The sequence below is a fragment of the Lissotriton vulgaris genome, chromosome 2_1, assembly GCF_964263255.1.
Source record: "Lissotriton vulgaris chromosome 2_1, aLisVul1.2, whole genome shotgun sequence".
NCBI lineage: Eukaryota > Metazoa > Chordata > Amphibia > Caudata > Salamandridae > Lissotriton > Lissotriton vulgaris.
The window spans coordinates 341,410,905-341,432,340 of NC_141687.1; the positions used below are offsets into that span (position 1 = coordinate 341,410,905).

Consider the following 21,436-nt stretch of genomic DNA (forward strand, 5'->3'; position numbering starts at 1 on the left):
GATTTGAGTAAAAATGACAGGTACTTCGAAGGTTTAACACCACTGCTGTAACAGACTGAAACAGACACCCGCCGATGCCTGTCCCCGCTCACCACACACGTGGCCCAGGAATTCGGCAAAGACTCGGGGCGCTTTCCTATTATTTATTTTGGAATAACAATGTTTATGTAATCGGACAGGTATCCGTGTATCAGCGAAAAACTTTCTGGACAGCAAATGTAGGTACAGACAAGATGATTTTTTGTGGCCGCTATAAATCACTTCGACTAATTAAAATAATTGACTATTAGGGACCTTGGTCAGGGTGCGCAACCGCAGAAGTGAAGGTTATACAGTAGGTGTCGACCCGCTCTGCATTCCTATACTGAGTTGTGCAGTTGCTATTTCTGCGGTGAAGCATTTCAGACCCCCCACCCTCCCAGGGCCACGAAGCGTTCTGAATCGGAAAAAGGGGCGTGTTGGCGCTATACAAACCTCAGGCTAAAACGCACAAAGGGATGAATGAATACACGGACCTCTAGGTGGATGCATAAAAATGCAGCTGAGGGTGTGCGGGGCGGCCTCCCCCTGGTGCCCCCCGCCCTTCCCTCGGTCACAGGACCCGCCGGCAGCATGGCATGATACTTCTATATTAGGAAGGTGACCTCGCCGTGTGACTCCGCGCCGGAGGGAGGGCGGCCTGTCTCCCTCTTTAGTTCCTGCAGAAATTTCAGTTTATAGACGTCATTTCTAGCTGGCCTCCGCCCGGGCCCCTTTTGCACCCCTTGCAGGTTCGAGGGGTGTAGAAAGCAATAATGGGGGACGCCCCTCGTTTCATAGCGAGATTGTATGTGTGTGTCATAGACACGCTGAATTGACCGTCATCCGGCGAGCAACCTCCTGTGGAGAATTGAAATACAGTACCCCCAGCCTCCCTTCAATGTGATATCATGATATCTGCCTCCTCAGCGTGGCCTCTCTACCTCTCCTTAGAGGCCCTTACTCCTCCGCCTCTTCCTGTGGTCTCTTCCTGTGGCACCCTTCAGTTGTCTGATATCACCCCCTTTAACACTTGAGAGGCCCTCTCCCTCCTGTCTCACACCGTGACCTCTCACCCCTAAGCCACACACTCTAATCTTACACGGCATAATACACCCCTCTCCCTTCAGTTTCATCGTATGACCTCTTACTTCTTAACCCTTCTAATATCTCACTGTGTATTTTACAATTTATTCCAAACCACACCCTTTCTTCAGTGTCAGGTTATGGCGCATTACTCTTGAGATGCCCACTCCAGCCTTACATTGTAGATTGGTTTTCCTATGTTCAGCCTCTAGTTGTTGTGAATCCTAATGGTTTTTATCAGCGTTTTCCAATATTTCCAAAAATTGAAAAAAACAGTCATCAGCGTTTGCTCTTTTTCACCACGTAAAAAAAAACCTGGTGTTGTGTTCCGGTGGATAGGAAGAAATTGTCTTTTTGTTTCCTTTCTTCCGGTGTTTATTTTCATTATTAATTCTTCCTTTCTTCTTTCCTGCTTCTATTTTTCTTCTTTATATTTTCCGTTACATTTGCTCTCCCAAGCAACTTTTCATTATTTCCCACACTTTCCTGCCTGTCTCATTTTCCAGAGCTTGATCACCTCTTTCTAGCAGTCCTTTTCTGCACTATATACAGGATGCACATTTACGGGGATATCTTTGCACCTATTAAGATTTGATTCTAGCAGATAAAAGTTAATGTGAAAGTTTAATACACCTCCCTGCTGTTCTAATCAGATTTGCCAAAACGCTTTCACTTGTAGGAATAAATCATCTTGGCATTGGCCTCTTGAGTGCCCGTCTTGTTCTTTGTAGGTGCTGTTAAACTAATGTGTATATGAACATCTAAATATTTAGCAAGTTGCATTGTTTTAAACTTGTACTGGAATTTAAATGAATGGGCTACTGTGGATATACAGCAGGAGTTTTTTAATGGGGCATACATGTACTTTTGAGTTTCACATTTACAAAATGAATTACATATCTTTGTAAGTATCATTCCCTTTGTTGGGATATTATTGCAATCTACTATGTCTACCACACTTCTTCCCCCAACCTGAAGATATTTTTTATGTTTATGTTACACGTCATTATTTATTGCACCCCAAGATAGCGCACTCTGTCGTGATCAAGGCTGCTGTGAGCAGTTGAAACGCGTTGACAGTTTGTCACTCTTAGCGCTTTAATAACGTTTTATTGAAAAACTCACTGAGGAGTTCTTCCGTATCCCTATCTTTACTAGTGGATACTTTTTCTGCATGTTATGCGGCTTGGCGGCAAGCTGCTTCAGGACGGCACCACCGGCATTCAGGAAGCAGGCCAGCAAGGCACGTTGGGATGATTTGAAGTGACGAGGCAGGCGTGCCCCCCCACAAGCTCGAGAAATGTTGCCTGAAGAGCAGAAGAAGGAGATTCCGAACTCGGGAGTCGGAGAACGCTGGAGATTTGGATTTTCCCTTCCGGGTAAGTGGCATAGCAAGCGATAGCGGGAGCCGGGGTCAGCACATTCGGCAGACACCAGTTGGTGTATTTCGTATGTAATTGTGCTGAACAAGGTGTAATTCAGTTCTAATACAGCGCAGAGATGAGTGAAGAAGAATCTGCTGCCAGAGAGCAGGAAGCTCTGCAACTATTTAATGAAAGTAATCCTGACTGTATTACGGAATGATTTGGGGAAAAATCTGAACCTTTTGGAGAAATTAAAAAAGAGGGAAATACTCGCGCTGGTGGGAGAGTGCATCTCTCAAACAATATGTCCAGGTGGGATGGGTACTGAGAGGCTCATGCAACGTGATAACACCAACATATGAGAACCCTCACCCAGATCTCCTTAAAGAATGGGCGGAACACAATGCACAAAGTTCTATGGGGATGTCCCATATGCTGATAAAATATGCTGAAATGAAACGAGCTGAGGTTGTTGAGAAAATCAAAGAGCTCAATATTAAACTAGACCAAGATAGCAATCAAGAAGGAATCAAAAAATTCCAAGCAGAACTTGAAGAACGATTGCATAAGTATGAATTGATAATTTGCGACGTCAAGGATACAATACACTAAAAATCGTGCCAAGAACATTCTGGGAGTGAAATCAGCTCTGACACGGGATCCAAAGTTGAAGTGGGTGACCTATCAAGAAAAGAAGGTGTAATGGTCAAATTGTCCACATCGGATGAGCTACGCTTTTTACAGGAAAATCAACTCAAGGAATTCAAAACGGGAAGAGGGCGAGAAAGACCCAGAGGAGGCGGAAACAAAGGAGGGGTGGCTAAGGGTGAAGAAGGAACACGAGAAGACTCTGCAGAGAGGAGTACACGCAATGAAAAGAAGAAGATCAAATAAATAATGACAATGCTACGGTCATAAATATAATCTCTGTCGCTTTGACCAACAAAGACGTAACAACATTGGAGTTGGGACTCTCTTACTGCTTCAAAAATCATTTTCATTACTCAAGTACCAGAATCAATGTGTATAAATTTATAAGAAAACTCAAATTAACCAAAGCACATATGCTGCGTGAGTCAGCAGCTGCAATTACTTTTTAAAACCCTATAGTCAGCTCATTACCGTCTTATATTAGGGACACCGCTGACTTTTTAAAGCGTATATATGATGTTGAGTGGGAGAGTGATAACCCTTGATGTCTCGTCCCTATACACAAGTATACACTACAAAGATGGATTAAGTGCAGTACAACATTTCTTAAGTATGAGACCTTTAGCAATTGCCATGCACAAGAATATGCTTCTAGAAATGATTTAATGGTGCCTTACTAATAACATCTTTATTTTTGGTAAACAATTGTACTAACAACAGAGAGGGACTGCCATGGGCATCTGCTTCGCCCCCAGCTATGCAAATCTTCACATGGGCTGGTGCGTGGAGCAGGTGCTCGGTGGAAAGGACAATTATAAGCTATAGGAAATGTAAGTCAATGAGAGATCATTTGGTTAAGAGGGATTTTGACACTGGTACGATACCCCAAACCTGGCTAACTCAATATGATGGCTTCAGAAAGTGATTTAAGTGCAAAGTATGTAAGAACAGAGAGAAAAAAAGGTTCAGTGAGACGCCCTTTAAAAAAAAAAATTAAGATACAGGGTAACCTTACATGCAAATCTAAATTTGTAGTATATATCCTCACATGTCCCTGCAGAAGAATATATGTGGGGAGCACCACATTGCCGGTTCATCAGAGGATATTACAACATAATAATAATAATAAGGGAATTTTATAAAGCGCTTGGTACGCTCAGATGGCGTGTCCCTGCGCTAAAACAGAAGAACTCCCGCCGACTGGATCGTAGAGTCTGCTCGGTTACCGTGTATATAGGTATGTTTTTAGCTTCTTCCTGAAGCTAGGCTCAGATGACTCCAGGCGGAGGTCCAGAGGTAGGGCATTCCAGCTCTTTGCCACCATATACATGCCATCATTCACAGGGACCACAGTTACCCTGTTATCCATCACTTTGAAAAACAACATCAAGGTGTTCCCTCAGTTTTGAAATATAGCTGTGTGGCACAAGTTGCAAAAAGAAAAATAGGGGGCGACAGAGAGAAAGAACTGCACAAACTAGAAACTTGGTATATCCTAGAATTAGATATTTCGGAACCAATGGCTCTCAGTATGGATGAAGAACTGTATACCTGTCTTCTCTAATTATTTCCATCAATGTTGATATAACTAGCATTTATTTCTGTGTATATCCACTCTCATTAAGATAATCTTGAACTGTAATAGATAATGATCTTGTGTATCATATGTATCTCTTGTCTTAATAACCTTATGGATTTATGTTTTAATAGATGTTTTGTCTCATGGGCCTATGAGAAAACAATACATATAATCTTTATATTTTAGAAAACAATCAAATCATTTTTGTGGTTGGCCGTGTGCATTAGCCTATTAATTTGAATTCAAGTATTCTTACTTCATGACATATTGAACACTTTATCAGTATTACAATTAATTTGGCTAATGAAGAGCTTCCTATCCTCTGTTTGATGGAGAATTTGTTATGACACTTTGCACTTTATTGAAGTGATTAGAGGGGGAAAATGTGTAGATAGACATCAGGCATTTGCCTAGAAGAATGATTGTTCTTTCGAAACAAGATGTGATGATAATGGGTATTACACTCCTGCAATTGTTCATGTTTTTACCTGCTTTTTATATATATAATTTCTAATGAAAGAATTTGTTAAAGAGCTGACCATTATTCATAATCTAAATATTTAGAAAGTTGCATTGTTTTAAACTTTAACTGAAATTTAAATGAATGGCCCATTGTAGATATACAGCAGGAGTTTCTTAATGTGCCATATATGTTCTTTTGTGTTTCACATTGAAAAAATGAATTACATGTCTTTGTAATTGAGTATCATTCCTTTTGTTGGGATATTTTTGGTGTTTTCCTTGCCGGAGGAACTTTTACAAGCACAGCACTGCCCCCTCTGCAAGCTGGACTTCTATTCCAGCATTTTTGATGGAATATATATATATAATTGGTGCCTTGTCATCACTAACCAGTGTAATGCTGCCCTGGTTTTTGTTTCCTTGATAGCAAGAAATTGGTTGAGAAATATGGCTGTATTGTCTGATCTAGGCATATTTCAGCTCTGCATGATCATGCCTATGGTATTTTGTGTTTATTTGAAAGATGAGAATTGATTTTGACTAATCTTGTTGGCCTTTGTTTATTTCAGAGCAGTATGGGGACTGTGCGAGAGTTGCCCAAGGCTCTTACCATACCTTATTGTTCTATGCAGCAATCACTTTACTAGTTATTATCTGTCTTGGGGAAAAGAATGAACACAGCTCAAAATGATTTCATTAAACAGGTCACTGTAGTTTGTACTGGTTATGTTGTTAAGCACTAGGTGTACTTTCAGTATAGGTTTCCAGCTTCATTTTGACACGGTGGCAATCGGAATGAAAATGGAACTTGATGATCCGGGGTCTGTTTCATAAACGTGTTCTAATGCAGTATGCAGGCTCAGAATGGGTCCATGCACCCATTTTTGATCAAATTGTGCTGGTTCCAGCACAAACTTGGAGACAGAGCAATGGCTGGCTCTTCATGTTTTTAAGCTGCAATGTCTGCAATTTATACACTAACTCATAGATTTTCTGAGATAATATATGTACCATAGGCAGCTCAGTTTTAGCAAAAACTGGCGCATGGAACTTTTCTGAGCCTGTTTTTTTGCTGAAGATGTTCATGAAATTATACTTGTCCTGCTGTATGAGGGGGTGACGCATCTATTGGAAGTTTTTCAGACCACTGCCATATAAATCTCAAAACATCAGTGTTGGGTACAGTGCGGAAACAGTACTCCAGATGAGGACGTTCATTCTAGAGGCAATGTATTCAATGATCTTTATTGCTACAAAGCTCTGTTCCGCTCTTCGTGAATGAGGATGTCTCTTCTCCTGGACTGAGACCCTGCTCATAGTTCAGCTGTCATTCTGCTGGTTACTATATAGCAATATGCAGTGAATAGTGAGCTGAATCCATATAGGGTGAGCCATGTGCCCAAAGTGAGGGCGGAAGAAGGTCCAGGAAGACCTGAGACTTTGCAAATGGGCATATTGATTGCTTTACCATGGCCCAAAAAGGGTCATAGTGGGAGCATCAGTCACAGAAAAGCGTTAGGGGTAGAGATTGCACTTTTACTGCTTTGATACTAGAGGGCACCAGAGCAGTAAAATCCAGCAAAATCCAATGAGTCTCAGTTTTTAGTGAAAAACAAATATTCAATTTGGTGGTGTTTTATCATGTAAAATCAGTTTTAACTGCAGACCAGAAAACCTAATTGTATATTACAATTTACTCCAAACTACCCCTCTCTTGAGGGGCATACTTCAGCCTTATATTGTATATTGCAACTTACTTCAAACAACCCCTCTCTGCAGTTTCAGCAGGGGCAGCTCCTCCGTTAAGGCAGAGGAGCGTCTCCCCACTGCTTCAGAGCAGCGAAAAGTAAAAAGAAATTGATAATAACGGCCGTCCATTATTATCATGTTATTTTTGACTATTTTAGTTGCACCTCAGTGCATCCACGCTTATAGGGCGGGGTCGGGCTGGCCCCCCCTGATGTCGAGGCGGGAGGCTGTAACTAAAGTGGGCATGAAGGTTTGGTTGGCCGTCTCGGCCAGCCAAACCATCATGCGCACTGTGCATGTTCTCCACAGGCTGTATTATACGGCTTTAGTGGAGAACATGCCCAGCCTCCAAGCCCCTGTCTGAGCGCAGAACCACTGTGCTCAGACCAATCACAATGCTGCTTAAGGCAGCATTGTGATTGGTCAAGGGATTCTGGGAGGCTAGGTGCTTCCTGTTGGAGAAGACGCGGCAGCTGCGTCAGCAACCACGACTTCCAGCTAAGTTTTCTTTTCTTTGTTTATTATTCTTTCCCTCCCCTCAATCCACTCCCTGACTCCCTCCCTGCTCCCCCCCCCCCCCCGGCCCGTTCGGTAGCAGCCGCTACTGAGTTTCAGTGTATGGTTGCTTACTCCTGAGCCCCCTCTAGTCTCTTACTCATGAGCACCAATCAGTCTCCTTTTAGTATGAGGTTGTGACCTCTTGCTTCATAGCTCCCCACTCCCTCTTACGGGGAGATCCTTACTTCTGAGAGTCCTTATTTTCGCATATAATGAGCTCGGACTTTTTAGCACCAGTCACATGCTGTTGAGGTTGGGTGTCCATATATTGTTATGTATCGTAACATTTGTATAGTGGCTCATAGCCTGACAAAGCTCTGGAATGCTTCAGGGATGAGTGGTTGGTGGAGTGTGGGTTTATAGAGTGGTCTATGAGGGAAGAATTTGTTGTGGGTGAGGTCGGGGGAGTGCTCCATGGTGTGCAGCAAACTTGTTGCTTCACTTACCAGATGGAGGTCAACAAAGAACAAAGAGGTCAGAGAGAGAGGACGAGACACTTAACATCTGCTAATCTCTTCAGTGTTTGTGGCTGGAATGCTTGGATGTGGTTAAGAGAGTTTCCTTTGTTGGAAGACTTTCTGGTGGGGAACTTCAAATATGCCGCTACTGTTTCTGCGCTAGAGCATGGTGTGTTAAGGGGAGATGGAAAAGAGGTGGGTAGTGTTTTCCATACACTTCTAAATTCCAACGGATGGGTGAGTAGGTAGCCCCAGGCAGGTATTTGTTTGACGGAATGAGGATTTGAAGTCTGGAAGAGGTAGGAAGAGTTATAAATCTTGCATGCAGTACAAAGGACTACAGTCGTCATGTGATGTTGTAGCTGACTCTATGCCACTAATGCAGTACGGCATAGGGTGGGCCATTTGGAACCAGCCATTCTTTATAGCCTTTTCAAATATCGGGGTCATCATGGATGGTTCTGATACTTGAAGTTAGCGAGTTCCAGAGCTTAGCATAGAGAAGGAAGAACGACCAATGTGCAACTTCTTGGAAGGCAGAATAGCCTTAAGGGAGACCGGTCTGGAACAGAGTATATTTGTTTGGGTGGAGAAAGGTGGGATCAGTGCCGTGGATGGCCTGCGGGAGATGAAGAGTGCCTGAAAGAGCACAGGTAACCAGTGGATGGTCCTGAAGGCATGGAGGCTGCAGCTATTTGGCAGCAACATATGTCTTTGCAGGTAATAGAGCAAATCTCCAGGTTATAGATTGTCGGTGTGAAGTAGGCATGAAAGGATTGAGGTGATGGGGGCCTGGACCCCGCAAGAGAAGTCTAGGTAAGGAAATGTGCAGCGTAGCGATTGCATAATGCAGAAGTAGCTTTTGATTCATTAATTTATTTGAGAATGGATTCCGTGATTACTCCCTCCTTACTCTTGTGAAGATGATTGTTTCAGTTGTCCTCATTTTGTTGTACCCTATGTCCACAGTTTGGTTTACGATGTGCCATGTATGAAATGTTTACAAGATGTCCAGTGGTCAGATTTTTTTAACACCGGTACGTCATCTCTACTGGCGCTGTCCTGAGGCTCCTCTTAGTCTCAGTTGAACAACTCATTTGATTCTTTTCTCTTACGGACTGGTTCTGGATAATGTAAAATTTGCAAGTAACTATCAATGGCATATATGCATTGTTCTGGTCGTATGCTCAAAATATGAAAAGTGTTAATAAAAAGATTTAACTATTCTTGTGAAGATGATTGTTGATGGCCCTCCCTGCCGGATGGTGATCGGCTGATGCATTGCCCAGCTTCCAATTGTGAGAATCTCTGCTTTTGTGGAGTTGAGTTTGAGGAGGTTAACTCGCCCCCATGACTCCACTGCTTTGAGGCACTATTTTAGACCAGTGGGGTCAAGGTCTGCTGGGCTTTGGAGCTTGAGGATGATCTGAGAATCAACACCATGGCTAATCCAGGTGAAATAGACTAATTTAATGTGTGCCAGAACAGGACTAAAGAAAAGTGAAGAAAGGATGAGACTTTAAGGCGTGTAGGTGTTAGAGTAGAAAGGAGCTTGGACCAGGAGCAAGGTGATGTTCGATCTTTCAGAGCGGTCCAGCCCATGGCGGCACCTTGAATAGCGAGGCCCTCCATGCTCTGACATGTCATGACAGTGTCCATCCCAACTGATACCATGGCCTCTTGCTCCTGAACCTCCGCCTGTTTTACTCTCTGGCATCTTTTCTCTAATCATCTCTCTTCTTCCACTCTCATGTTTTGATCTCTTACATCTGCCCCCCCCCTCTAGTCTCTTTCTAAGACCTGTAGCTCATAACACTCCCTTCCAATCCTTACAGGGAGTTCCTTCAGTGTCTATAATGAGCTGCTGCTCTTGAGTAGCCCCCCTGGACTCCTACTGGTACCCCCTCCTCCTTCCCTCTCATATGACCTTTTACACTTGAACCTTCTCCCCTGACCTCAGATCATGACCTATTACTCGTGCGCCCCCAACCCTCTCCAGTCTCACACTCTCACTTTTGACACCCACCCCACCCCGTGGCATGGCCATTAATGCAGTGCTTACTCAGTCTATGTAAACTCTCCCTACAGGAGTCATATGAAAGATCCGTCTGTAAGTGGTACCAGACCTTTTTTGGACAGCAGTGGAGGCTCATCGCACTGGTGTGGCTGTAATTCTGCACAACAGGATCTGCACACTAACTCTATATATGCACTGAGAGAACTCGAGCACGACGAAATTACATTTTTTTTTAGATTGGAGCATTTATTCTGGGAGGTATTTGATAACCCTTCCAGCAGCCGAAATCTTGAATTGGAGATTAGCAGCTCTGGCATCCACTTTCTGGCTCATCCTGAATGCACGTTGTGATCTTCGACAAGTCACATGATCCTGTCTTATCCCACTGCAGCCCCAAATAACTCATTCAGTAGTCAGTTGTATTATATACCGTTCCCCTTTGCTTCCATAAGGCAGTTTAGGCACCTCTCCTCTACTGTATTCGTCTGAAGCATCACAGTTGCACCAGATACATGTGCAGTGCTAGGGGCACAGACATGACAATTAACAATAACAATAACAGTGTGAGGGTTGCTAGGACGCACGCTGGCTGTAATTCGCGCTGTCTTCCAGTGATGGGGTGGAAATGTTTGTGTGCTATTTCAAGGCGCCGAGTGGTCTGACCGCTAGGGAACTGGGCAGATTTCATAGCAGGCTGAAGCCTCTAGGAGCCCGGTTGGATTGAGATAGAGTCAGTTGTGTCAAGCACATGGCCCTTTGCCGGCTTTACTACCCTTTCGACCTATTCATCCTCCTAATTTGCCTTAGATGCACCTGCAGGTCAAGAATCATTTTCTTTTGTTCATTTATAGTTTTAACACAGTCAAGAGTTTCCTTAGTATGCTGTCGTTTAAATAGCAGACCCTATAGATTGCTCTCTTGAAATTTGATTTACATGGATTGCACTGGTGCGATTTAACAAAAGTCCACATTTTTACAAATACGTTTGTATTATATACTTGTATCGTTATAGTGCAGACTTACATTTGGAGTATGGAATTTTGCACTGACATTTACGGGTTACCACATTGCAATTTTCACAAATATGTTCTGTTGCAGTTCTGAATTGACATCTATGGATTAGATATATTACCCATAGGAAAACTTGTATTGATATCTTCTGCTTACCAGGTTGCATAGATGGCACTGAATTTGAGGTGCTGTAATTTTAGAACAACATTTGCAGAGAAAAGACTGGTAGAAAAGCCATTTTCACACTGGGCACTTGATCAAATGGCATTTTGGATTTGTCAAATGATAGGGTATAAGGTGGTAAGAGTAACAAGCATTGGCATAGCCAATAGGTCTCGCTTTTGGGACCTTATAAGTATTTAATTATGCAGCACAATATCCTTGGTGCACAACATCAATAGTGGCATAGCTAAACACTTATAAGGTCCCAAAGGCGAGACCTATTGGCTATGCCACTGCTTGTTAATCTTTCCTAAGCTGCAACCCAACATTAACTAGTCGTGTGCTTTCTCTTCCAACAAGCCTTCAAACTTGCAAGTAACACCCAACTTACACAAGGTTGTGACCTAAGACTCAATGGATTCCTGTGTCCTTTGCATACGTCTACTGAAATGGTAGTGCTCTAAGATCGTAATCACTTTTGGTAGATAGTCCCTAAACCAATTTAGCCAATCATATCTCAAACTCATTAAGATTGTCAGTATCACTTCCACTTAGGTCAGGTAAATGTTTGAGGACCTCTTGACCTTTGGGTCCATAGCAGTGCAGCAACAAAGAAGTCTTTCTCCCAGCACTTAGTGAGACACTACACACAAATGCGTAATTCATAAAGACCATGTTACACATAGACCACCTAATGGGTGGTTTTCCTGGATTAGACAAAAAGAAGGGTGGGGGCATAACATTCTGCATCTTTAAGAGGAATACAGTAAATAGATACCAGAAGCAAAGCCCAGGACCTAAATATCAGAACGCCAATGTGTCACCCCGGAGTGCAGTTCATACCCGAAAATGACCTAAAGAATTTCAGCTTACTGTCCTAACACTAAGAGATAAAAGAACATGCTTATTAACTAGGTACTTTTGAAGCTAAGCAATTATGAAAAATTAGCCACTCAAACATTAAGCGATTAAAAATGTTTTAAAAGAAATGGTGCGTGCATCACCATTGTAAACCCACCAGCAGACACGCAGTAAGAAAGATCACGTAATATCACCATTCACCATAGTTCATAAAAAAGACCAAAATGATATGCAGTAATACGCCTTGAAGAATCACTTTACGTTTCCCTGCATCCAGTCTGAGTACAAAGATGGCAGGGGGAAGAGGATAGACACCTAGCAAGATCAAAAGAAGAGAGAAAGTGGGAGGGGAAGCGGCGGTGCCGTGCAGAGAGAGGAAGAGGAGGTGCAAGAAGAGGCAACGATAGGCAGAGGTAAGCGCCGAAGCCGAGAACATGGACTAAGTAGGCAAGAGATATATAGGAAGAGGAAAGTAGTAGCAGAAGGGGAACAGTCAGGCGACGGAGGGATGCAGGGAGAGAGTAGTAGTGGATTTAAAGTGTGGACAGGGTGGTAGAGAGTAAGAAACGGGAATGAAGCACAGATGAGAACACAGGAGAGGGCAGAAAGAAGGCAGATAAGTTAAGGCTCAGAAACGGAAGGGGGTGTCAGTAGATGAGCCAGGAGGAGGTTGGGAGATGGAAGAGAGGGGGATACAAGACAGGGAGAGTGAAGGAGGGAGGCAGGGAGTGACTTGGTGCTCACAAAGCTCAGAAAGACACTGATCCGCTCCTACCTGAACAAGATGCGCAGCTGCCAGATGCGCTCTGTGGTGGGGTAGAGGGAGGAGGAGGAACATTGAAGGCGAGCAAGACGGAGAGGCGGAGCGAAGCGCGCAAGCTTGTGCGCGTAACCACTCACTCTATGCCTCATTAAAAGCTGTGGTCGGGTTTTTTGAAGCCCACTAACTAAAAGTCTTGCCAGAGCAGGGCATGCGCTGGCTAAGGCAAGACCTAATTAAAAAAGGGGTGGGGTTGGCAGGTTTCCCCCAATTAAGAAAAATGTGAATTTATATTCATTTTTAAAGGAAAAGAAAAATGAAAAAAAAATGATGGTTAGAGTAACGTTATATTTAGGTGAGAATTTCAGTGACAACGTAACATTTTAATTGTACCAAAACACCCACCCGTTATAGTTAGCTCTTGCATCTCTTACTCAGGCTCTAAGGTAACTGTAACTCGCGCCCCTGTTAGGCACAGATTTTTCATCAATAATTTCAATTAAAATGTTGCAGTGATTTTATCAATGATGTCATAGAAGATAAATGAGTGATGTAATATGTGGGGTAATTAGCAGTGCATGGCAGAGGTGCAAGGTATTAGAGTAGGTATAAGAGTTACCTTAGGGCACAAGTTATTGTTACCAGACCTAACTATGACTGGTGAATTTCAGTGGTTTTGTAAGTTTAATTGTTACGTTGTCACTGAAATTCTAACCTAGCTATAACATTACATTAACCTTTGGTTTTTCTGTGAATTTCTAGTGTTTTATAACATAAAAATAATTTTTTGTTACCATACGTAACGACAACCCCAGTGCTTTCAATCCCCTCCCCCCCACAGGCAGCCAACCTTCGGCTATGCACGACAGAGTGTGGGCCACAGGGCCTGGTCATCCCACCCGATGGGAGCCAGCCCCACACCATGCACAGCTTTTGGTCTGGTCCGCCCTACTTCTAACCCCCGCAGATAGCCAAGTCCATGACGCGGCCATCCTTTGGCATGCGTGGCATCAAATAGTTTAATATTTGTAAAGGGGAGGTGGACCCCTGCCTGAGCTAGAAGGCCTCAGGGACCCATCTGCCGGGGTCTTTAAATGGAGGGGTCGCATGCCCCCCCTCCCTGAGCCATTAGATGGGAATCTTGTTCACAGCAGATCGATCAGGCACTATTGTCATGGATCCCCCTTCCAGATACCATCTGGCTATCGGTAGCGAGGCATCTGTGGTTCTACTTCGACAACTCGAACCTAGCTACTCTAAAAAAAAAACCTGCTTTAAGTGCCTAAAGGCAGCTTGGAAAATCTAGATGAAGGTCGGTAGATTGTTGAAGATCCCGTGATATAGCAGGTATACGCCTCTGTGGGGCGCGCAGCTTTTTCCAGCTATGTTCTATGACGTAATAGGCAGGTATTGGGATCAATCTGGGATTATTAGGATTGCAGACTTGTATAATGCATCAGAATTCTTATGATGTTATTGGGTTATGATAGCCAAGCTGAACTAGATGCGACACAAATGAATTTCCTATTTATTTCAGTTGCAGTAGCCCGCTTGCTGATTGCAACTGCATGGACAGATGCAGACCCCCGTAACTATCAGGCTTGATATAGTCACCTCTTGGGTATTTATGTGCAAGAAACATCTCTGTATAAGTGTAAGGACCAACGGGCAAACAGTAGGGTCAGCAAGATGTGGGCACCGCTGACGGGGTGGCTTACGAGTAGGCGGAGATAAAGTGGCAGTTTTTTCTTGGGGCCTTATGGGATTGGGGGCCTTGGTATATACTCTTTTGAACGGTTTTAAACCAGCTCTTGAGGGAAAATGTAGCCCCTTCTTCCCTTGATTAAGTAATCCTGTATTTACTGTGATGATGTACGCTGCATCCTGTTTGAAGCTTTTTATCCTGTTAGACCCAGAACCCATTATAAGCCGAATGATGGGAATCTAGAGGGTATTACGCTGTTGTCTTAACCTTTTACTTTTAGCTATCTTCTGGTGCCTTTCTTTATAATTCAGCTGACCAATTAATTTAATGAATTGATGGTGTATTATTCACTAAATATTCTCGAGTTCAACTATGTATGCTATTTTTTCTTTTTCTCTCTCTGGACAATACAAAAATATATTTTTTTTAAAGAAATGTATGGGGTGAGAGAAAGATCAGAGTCAAGCAGATCACCCAGACTATTGTTGACAGGGCCGGAGTTTGCTTGTGTTCACAGAGCGGGCGGTCACCGCCAAAGGCACCAGGAGCTTCTAGTGACGATTTACCTACAGGGCTAGATGTTACCTAGTGACAATTTACTACAGTCAAGATTTCAGTTGTGCTCGGGAATGCAAAGCAGACACTTGGTGACTTCACTTCAGTAAAAACACAGTGACACTTGTAATGGATGTATCATATTCGCAGATGTGTGGCAGTGACTGTTAAAGGACAGTGGTGGCTCAGTGGACCAATGCATTCACTCCATGGATCTGTTTGACCTCCGGATCACCGGTTCGTATCTCAATGGGTCCCGAAAGTCTTTCATTCTTCTGAAGTCGCTAAAATGAGTGTCACTGAGCTGGGTTAATAGCGCCAAGAGAATTCTCAGGGGTGAACGGCGCTGCACAAATACACTTGTTATCATAGAGCAGAGCAATATGACCATCTAACTGTGATTGGTGGGTGTATAAGAATGGCGTAGGACTGTTAAGGGTCCTGTCTGTGTGGACTCCTGGTTGCCTGGTCTGAGAAATAGTTGGACAGTATAGAATGATATTTTGAGGCCCAACATTAACAAGGGCCTGAAACTGACAGGATCTAACATCAATCTTACCATATCAAACGCAGTCACCAGACCGACTTACTTCCACAAATTTCCAAAACTATTTGTTCAGCTGCTTTACTTGGTTTTAAAGTGAAGCCTGTGGCTTGTCAATATCTGAATAAGTTGTTTACAAGCCTGAGTTAAGGCATCTAGTGGCTGAAACACTGTAAAGCGGAGGTACTAAAATGACGTTTGAAAAAGGACTCCGAGAAGCACAGAAGTGGCAAACTGAATCACCGTATGTGCCAAACCTGTAAAGATGCGATGCCGTTGTCGTCACTGTAGGGCATAAGGGAGCAGCATAGTTTTGAGATTTCTCTTATGCAAATGCATCACCATGTTACAATGGGAAGTATTGCTGGAAGCGCTGTTGAACTTACACCCTCCTCCTAAATTGGATGCCATAGGGATGGGTCCATTATCTCTCTGGGGTCATTGCTGGGCTAAATATGGTCACCAATGACAGATGCAAGCGACTAAGTGCGCTCTATCGAAGTACCAGGGCGCAGGCAGCCTCAAGTGTGTGAGCCTCTAAGCGGGATGGTCTGGATTGGGGAGTCTGAAGATGCTTGACTTCAGGGAGCGGTACCAAGAACATCGAGTGGTGTGTGAAGCACTGGGATGGTCCAGTGCAGAACCTGAAGCAACACAGGCACAACCACACCATCACACATCAAACACTCACACAAATGCACATCATCACACTAATGTGCCATACACATCTTCACTCATCACTCAGACTTCTTGGACTCCATCCCACAGCACCAAAAGCTTCTTGAGTTTCTGCTGCAGAGGAATAAAAAGTAACCTTTTCTACGTCACCTACAGGTCCAGTGTCCCTGCTACGACAACTCTATACCCTACATAACTGAGCAACGCCAACCTTCCACAAACTAAACAGATGCCAATTACGTGAACCATTCATGCGCTCCAACCAGGGAAAGTCATTGTTCTTTCTTCAATGCTTCACCAACTTTTTCCTCTACTGCACATAAAGACCATCAGTAGACTGGGCAGCCTTACCACCCAGTCTACATAGCTGGTTCCTAGTATTTATCCTTTATTGTATTGTCTGTGAGCTCTGCGTGCCGCTTTTGCCTCCGTGTTGGACAAGGTTCAGTAAACCGATGATTACCCATGTGTGCTGCTGGAGGTTAAGGAATAAGATGTCTTGAGCAAGTCTGGCTTGGAGAAAGATTATCTCCACAATCTGATCTTCTGAAACAGCCACTGAGCTGGGAGGATGTCAACGGTTTGGTAGCAGAGATCCGGTGGTGCCTGAGTGCCAAGAACCTGCCAAAGACACCTGGCCAGTAAAGCAGGCCTAATAAAAAGGAATAACAAGCATTGGAAATGCAATAGGTCTCGCAGCATTAGAGTTAGTGCTTTTAGAATTGTTTATGGGTTTTTTTGTAAATCTTTAGCATTGTTGTTTCCTGTAGCCAATGCTAAAGAATAAAAAAAAAAAAGCCATAAACATTTCTAAAAGCTCTAACTCAAATGCTCCGAGACCTATTGCACTGTGTGAGGGTGAGGGGGTGAGGGTGGGTGAGGGTGAGTGAGGGTGAGTGAGGGGTTGAGGGTGAGTGAGGGTGAGGGGTTGAGGGTGAGTGAGAGTGAGGGTGAGTGAGGGTGAGTGAGGGTGAGTGAGGGTGAGTGAGGGTGAGTGAGGGTGAGTGAGGGTGAGGGTGAGTGAGGGTGAGGGTGAGTGAGGGTGAGGGTGAGTGAGGGTGAGTGAGGGTGAGGGTGAGTGAGGGTGAGTGTGAGTGAGGGTGAGTGAGGGTGAGGGTGAGTGAGGGTGAGGGTGAGTTAGGGTGAGGGTGAGTGAGGGTGAGGGTGAGTGAGGGTGAGGGTGAGTGAGGGTGAGGGGTTGATGTTGAGGGTGAGGGGTTGAGGGTGAGTGAGGGTGAGTGAGGGGTTGAGGGTGAGTGAGGGTGAGGGGATGAGGGTGAGTGAGGGTGAGGGTGAGTGAGGGTGAGGGGTTGAGGGTGAGTGAGAGTGAGGGTGAGTGAGGGGTTGAGGGTGAGTGAGGGTGAGGGTGAGGGGTTGAGGGTGAGTGAGGGTGAGGGGTTGAGGGTGAGTGAGGGTGAGGGTGAGTGAGGGTGATGGGTTGAGGGTGAGTGAGGGTGAGTGAGGGTGAGGGTGAGTAAGGGTGAGGGTGAGTGAGGGGTTGAGGGTGAGTGAGGGTGAGGGTGAGTGAGGGTGAGGGTGAGTGAGGGTGAGTGAGGGTGAGGGGTTGAGGGTGAGTGAGGGGTTGAGGGTGAGTGAGGGTGAGGGTGGGTGAGGGGTTGAGGGTGAGGGGTTGAGGGTGAGTGAGGGACCGCAAAGCTATGGGGGGGCAGAAATACCACAGGAGGGGGCTATAGCATAAATACCACTGGGAGTTGATAGAGCGGGAAAACGGCCAGAGATTTGCAGGGCAGAGAGAGCACCACAGCGAGACAGCAAGGTGCGAACTCTGTGAGATATTGTGACCGGCGCACGGTGGGGCATTCCCAGGGTAGAAACGCACTGGGACAGTGGCAGGACAGAGAACCCGCGCGAAGCTGGAATGGCAAGAAGATCTCTGGGGTTGGTATGGGTTGAGTACCACTAAGGCTGGTAGGAGGGGTGTACCACGTGAGACTGGGGAGTGTGAAATAGGAGCAGCTTTGTGAAAAACGCCGGAGGGTGGTCCGTGGAGAATTTGGAGATTATTGAAAGCATGGCGGCGCCCCCAGATGTTCTTGTTCTGCGTACAGTGTTGTGGACGCGCAAATAGCCGGAAATACGTGAATTGCTCACGGCAGCAGCGTCGGTGTTGTTTTTGGCATATGCTGCGCTGCGGGAACGTGTCGGGGCGTTATTTCTTGTGAGAATATAATGTACATGTGTCAGAAGCGGGAGCAGAGGGAGTGGGAAGATGGAGAGACGGAAGGGTGTGGGCAGAGAGAGCAGCGGTAAGAGCAGGAATGGGGGGGGGGGGGAGTAGGGAGCAGCTGAGAGGAGGAAAGGGAAAGGGGCCAGAGAGGCGCTGCCAGTGGAGCCAGCAGAGAAATTTAGAGATCGGGGAAAGGGAATTTACACAAAACCTGACCAGAAGGTGTAGAGAAGTGAAGAAAGGGAGCGAGCACTGGGAAGTAAAACAGAAAGGGGTAGAGTTGTACCGAGAGTGGAAACAAAGGAAACGGGGATGAGAGACGGGTAGGGAGAGGCGGAGATATGCAGTGAGATCGAAAACAGGAGGATAGAATGGAAAGTGAACGGCCACGAAAACCCCAGAGAGTGAGAAGGAGAAAGACAGAGGGAATCAGACAGGGAGCAAAGATAAGGGGAAGCTAAACATAACAAGCAGCAGAGCACGGCGTCAGTGTTGGCATTGATGGGGGTAGGGGGGAAGTGGGGATTTAAAAAAAAATGCGACACGGCGGGCAGGGGAGGGGGCGGAGCGGGTAAAACAAACAAGACGGAGGGAAGAGAGGGGAGGGGGGAGGAGAAATGCGACACGGCGGGAAGGGGAGGGGGCGGAGCGGGTAAAACAAGACGGACGTGCACGCGCTTTTAAGCTCAATGCGCATGCGCATTGAGCTTAAAAGTCACGGGCACTGCAAGGAATCGCCACGATTCCTTGCAGTGTGGATAAAGAGTGGATAAGCCCCCATAGTCTCGCTTGCTCGATGCGCATGCGCATCGACAGGCGAGACCTAAAAAGGGAGGGCTCTGTGCAGAAGGCACGGCTGGTGAGGCGGACCAAGTATTGTACTGTATTGTTTTGGCAAAAGCATGGTGGTTCCATACCTCTTTCGCAGCCCAAAACACTGGCGGCATAGACGAGCGCGTTTGTTATGCATGGGTGGAAGAAAGGAAGAAGTAAGTCTGTAGGATGTACTTGAGCTTCAAATGTTTTTTTAAATTTCAAATCTTTTTATTTTACACAGTAAAAACAGAACATCCGGTCAGATACACACAGCGTTATGCCCACAACCCCATGTAGGGCCGGCCGCGTAGCATATAATTAAAAAAAAAAGAGAGCAATAGTGTAGGAGTTTTTTAAACACAGCATGTCAACTACAACCTGTGATGGGCCGGCCGCATGGTAAACTTTTACATGCAATATCAATTAGTTGTGGTGCTTCGCAGGACCCTTGAAAACCATTAATACTGCAACAAGGGCAAGAGGCCCAGAAGAGAAAGAAGCGAAAGAAACAAAGAAAAGGTAGACAGACTCGTGGGCGGGCGGGAGGAGAAGGAGTGGAATAGTCGGGGTCAACGATCCAGGTCAGTGAGGAACATTACACTCCATGCCTGGAGATCACGCGCTGGGTTGGGCCTATTGCGGGAGCAGTTTGCCAGGGTCAGACGGGAGGATAGCTTTTTCGAAAAGGCGCAGCGCTCGAAGCTTGGCAGGCAGGTATCGGGCATGCTCCACCTTACAGAGATACTTAACTAAGGGTTGCCAAACTGCAGTGAAGCGGGTATCACATGCTTGTATTCGCGCTGTAATGAGCTCCATGGTTATGACATGCCATAAGCGCACATACCAAGCGGCGATAGGGGGCGCCTCCAACTTTTTCCAATATTGTCCAATAAGTTGCTTGGCTGCTCCAAGCATGTACAGTGCTATGATCCAATTTCAAAAGGTTTTTTAAAAGTCGGAGATGTGGTTGTAGGGCATTCTAGAATGTTGATGATTCATATAAAGACTTACCTCGGCATTTTGTGCATTCGGCCAGGCTGAAGGGGAGCAGATTCTGTGTGAGTGATTAGGCTTAAGCCATTTGCTTATGGGACAAAGCTGTAAGCCGTTGGAGAAAAAGCTATGAAATGCAGCGCCATCTCCATTAGGTACAGGATCTTGAATTTAGATGTCTCATCTATTGGAAGGAGCGGATGAGAAGATATTGTCCTGTACTTTCAGACTGAATGTTAAAAGTCTTGCATGATTCTAGAAAGATTGAAATATGCAGAGAGCTATTTTTGTAAAACCAATGTGTAGGACATTACAGTAATACAACCATGGTATGACTATAGCAAGCATCAGTACCATTGTCTGAGGGAGTCGAAGGAGGAGGAGGACACTGAGGCTGGCAGAGTTGGTAGCATACATAGTTGGATACTGCATGTGGTTGTGGCGTGAAGGAAAGGGGGTGACGAACAGCAGCCCTAAGTCTCACATGTTATGCAGTTAAAGGTGCCTCTTTAAAGCTAGATTCAGGGAAGGGGAGGGAGATGAATTGTCTATGGGCCCATAAGCAGGATCTGACTCAGCAGGTCCTGTTTGCCAACTATTTAACTATTCAATTCCCTGTTCCTTGCTTTATAATTTCCTAAACATGTTGTAGCATCTGCAAACCGATGTTTGGCATGTAAAAAAACTGTACTTGAGTAAATGAATATATACCACAATCATTTAACTCACTTTGCATTGGGGGAAGAAACTGTCCTCAAAACTCTCATTAATAAACCACCCCTCTCTCAGCGAAGCATCTCCTTCGAGATGAGTCAGGCAGCGGTACTCAAGTCGACTGCACAGGCGCCAGAAGGGCCTGCGGCTCTCCAAAGAGCTCTGTCTGCTAATGCACTGGAGGCCCAACAGCCTAACCTAGAGACATCTTTTGCCCTTTATGGCTCCTTTTGTCTTATGAGCCCTCAACTCCTCTCCAGCAGATGCCCAGTCATCGGGAGACCCATAAGTAAAATGATGTTTTCCCTGACCGAGGTTTCCCGAGACGTAGACCCTCGTAGGTTCTCTGGTGCCTGACCTCATTTAACACACTAGCTTCTGGGACCCTTAAGCCAGCCTGTGCAGATATCTTTGTACTGGGGGGGGTCTGGAAAAGTCGTCTGAAACTGATCCGTTTCAAGATGCTGGTCCCTTTTGTTTACCTGCTAACCTCAACTGGTCCCCAAG

General features: G+C 45.1%; 1 protein-coding gene across 1 annotated transcript in view; it reads left to right on the forward strand.

The window, feature by feature from the left end:
- Positions 1-21,436, forward strand: part of CORO6 (coronin 6) — a 443,661-nt gene that overhangs the window by 495 nt on the left and 421,730 nt on the right. The gene's annotated exons all lie outside the window — the stretch shown is intronic.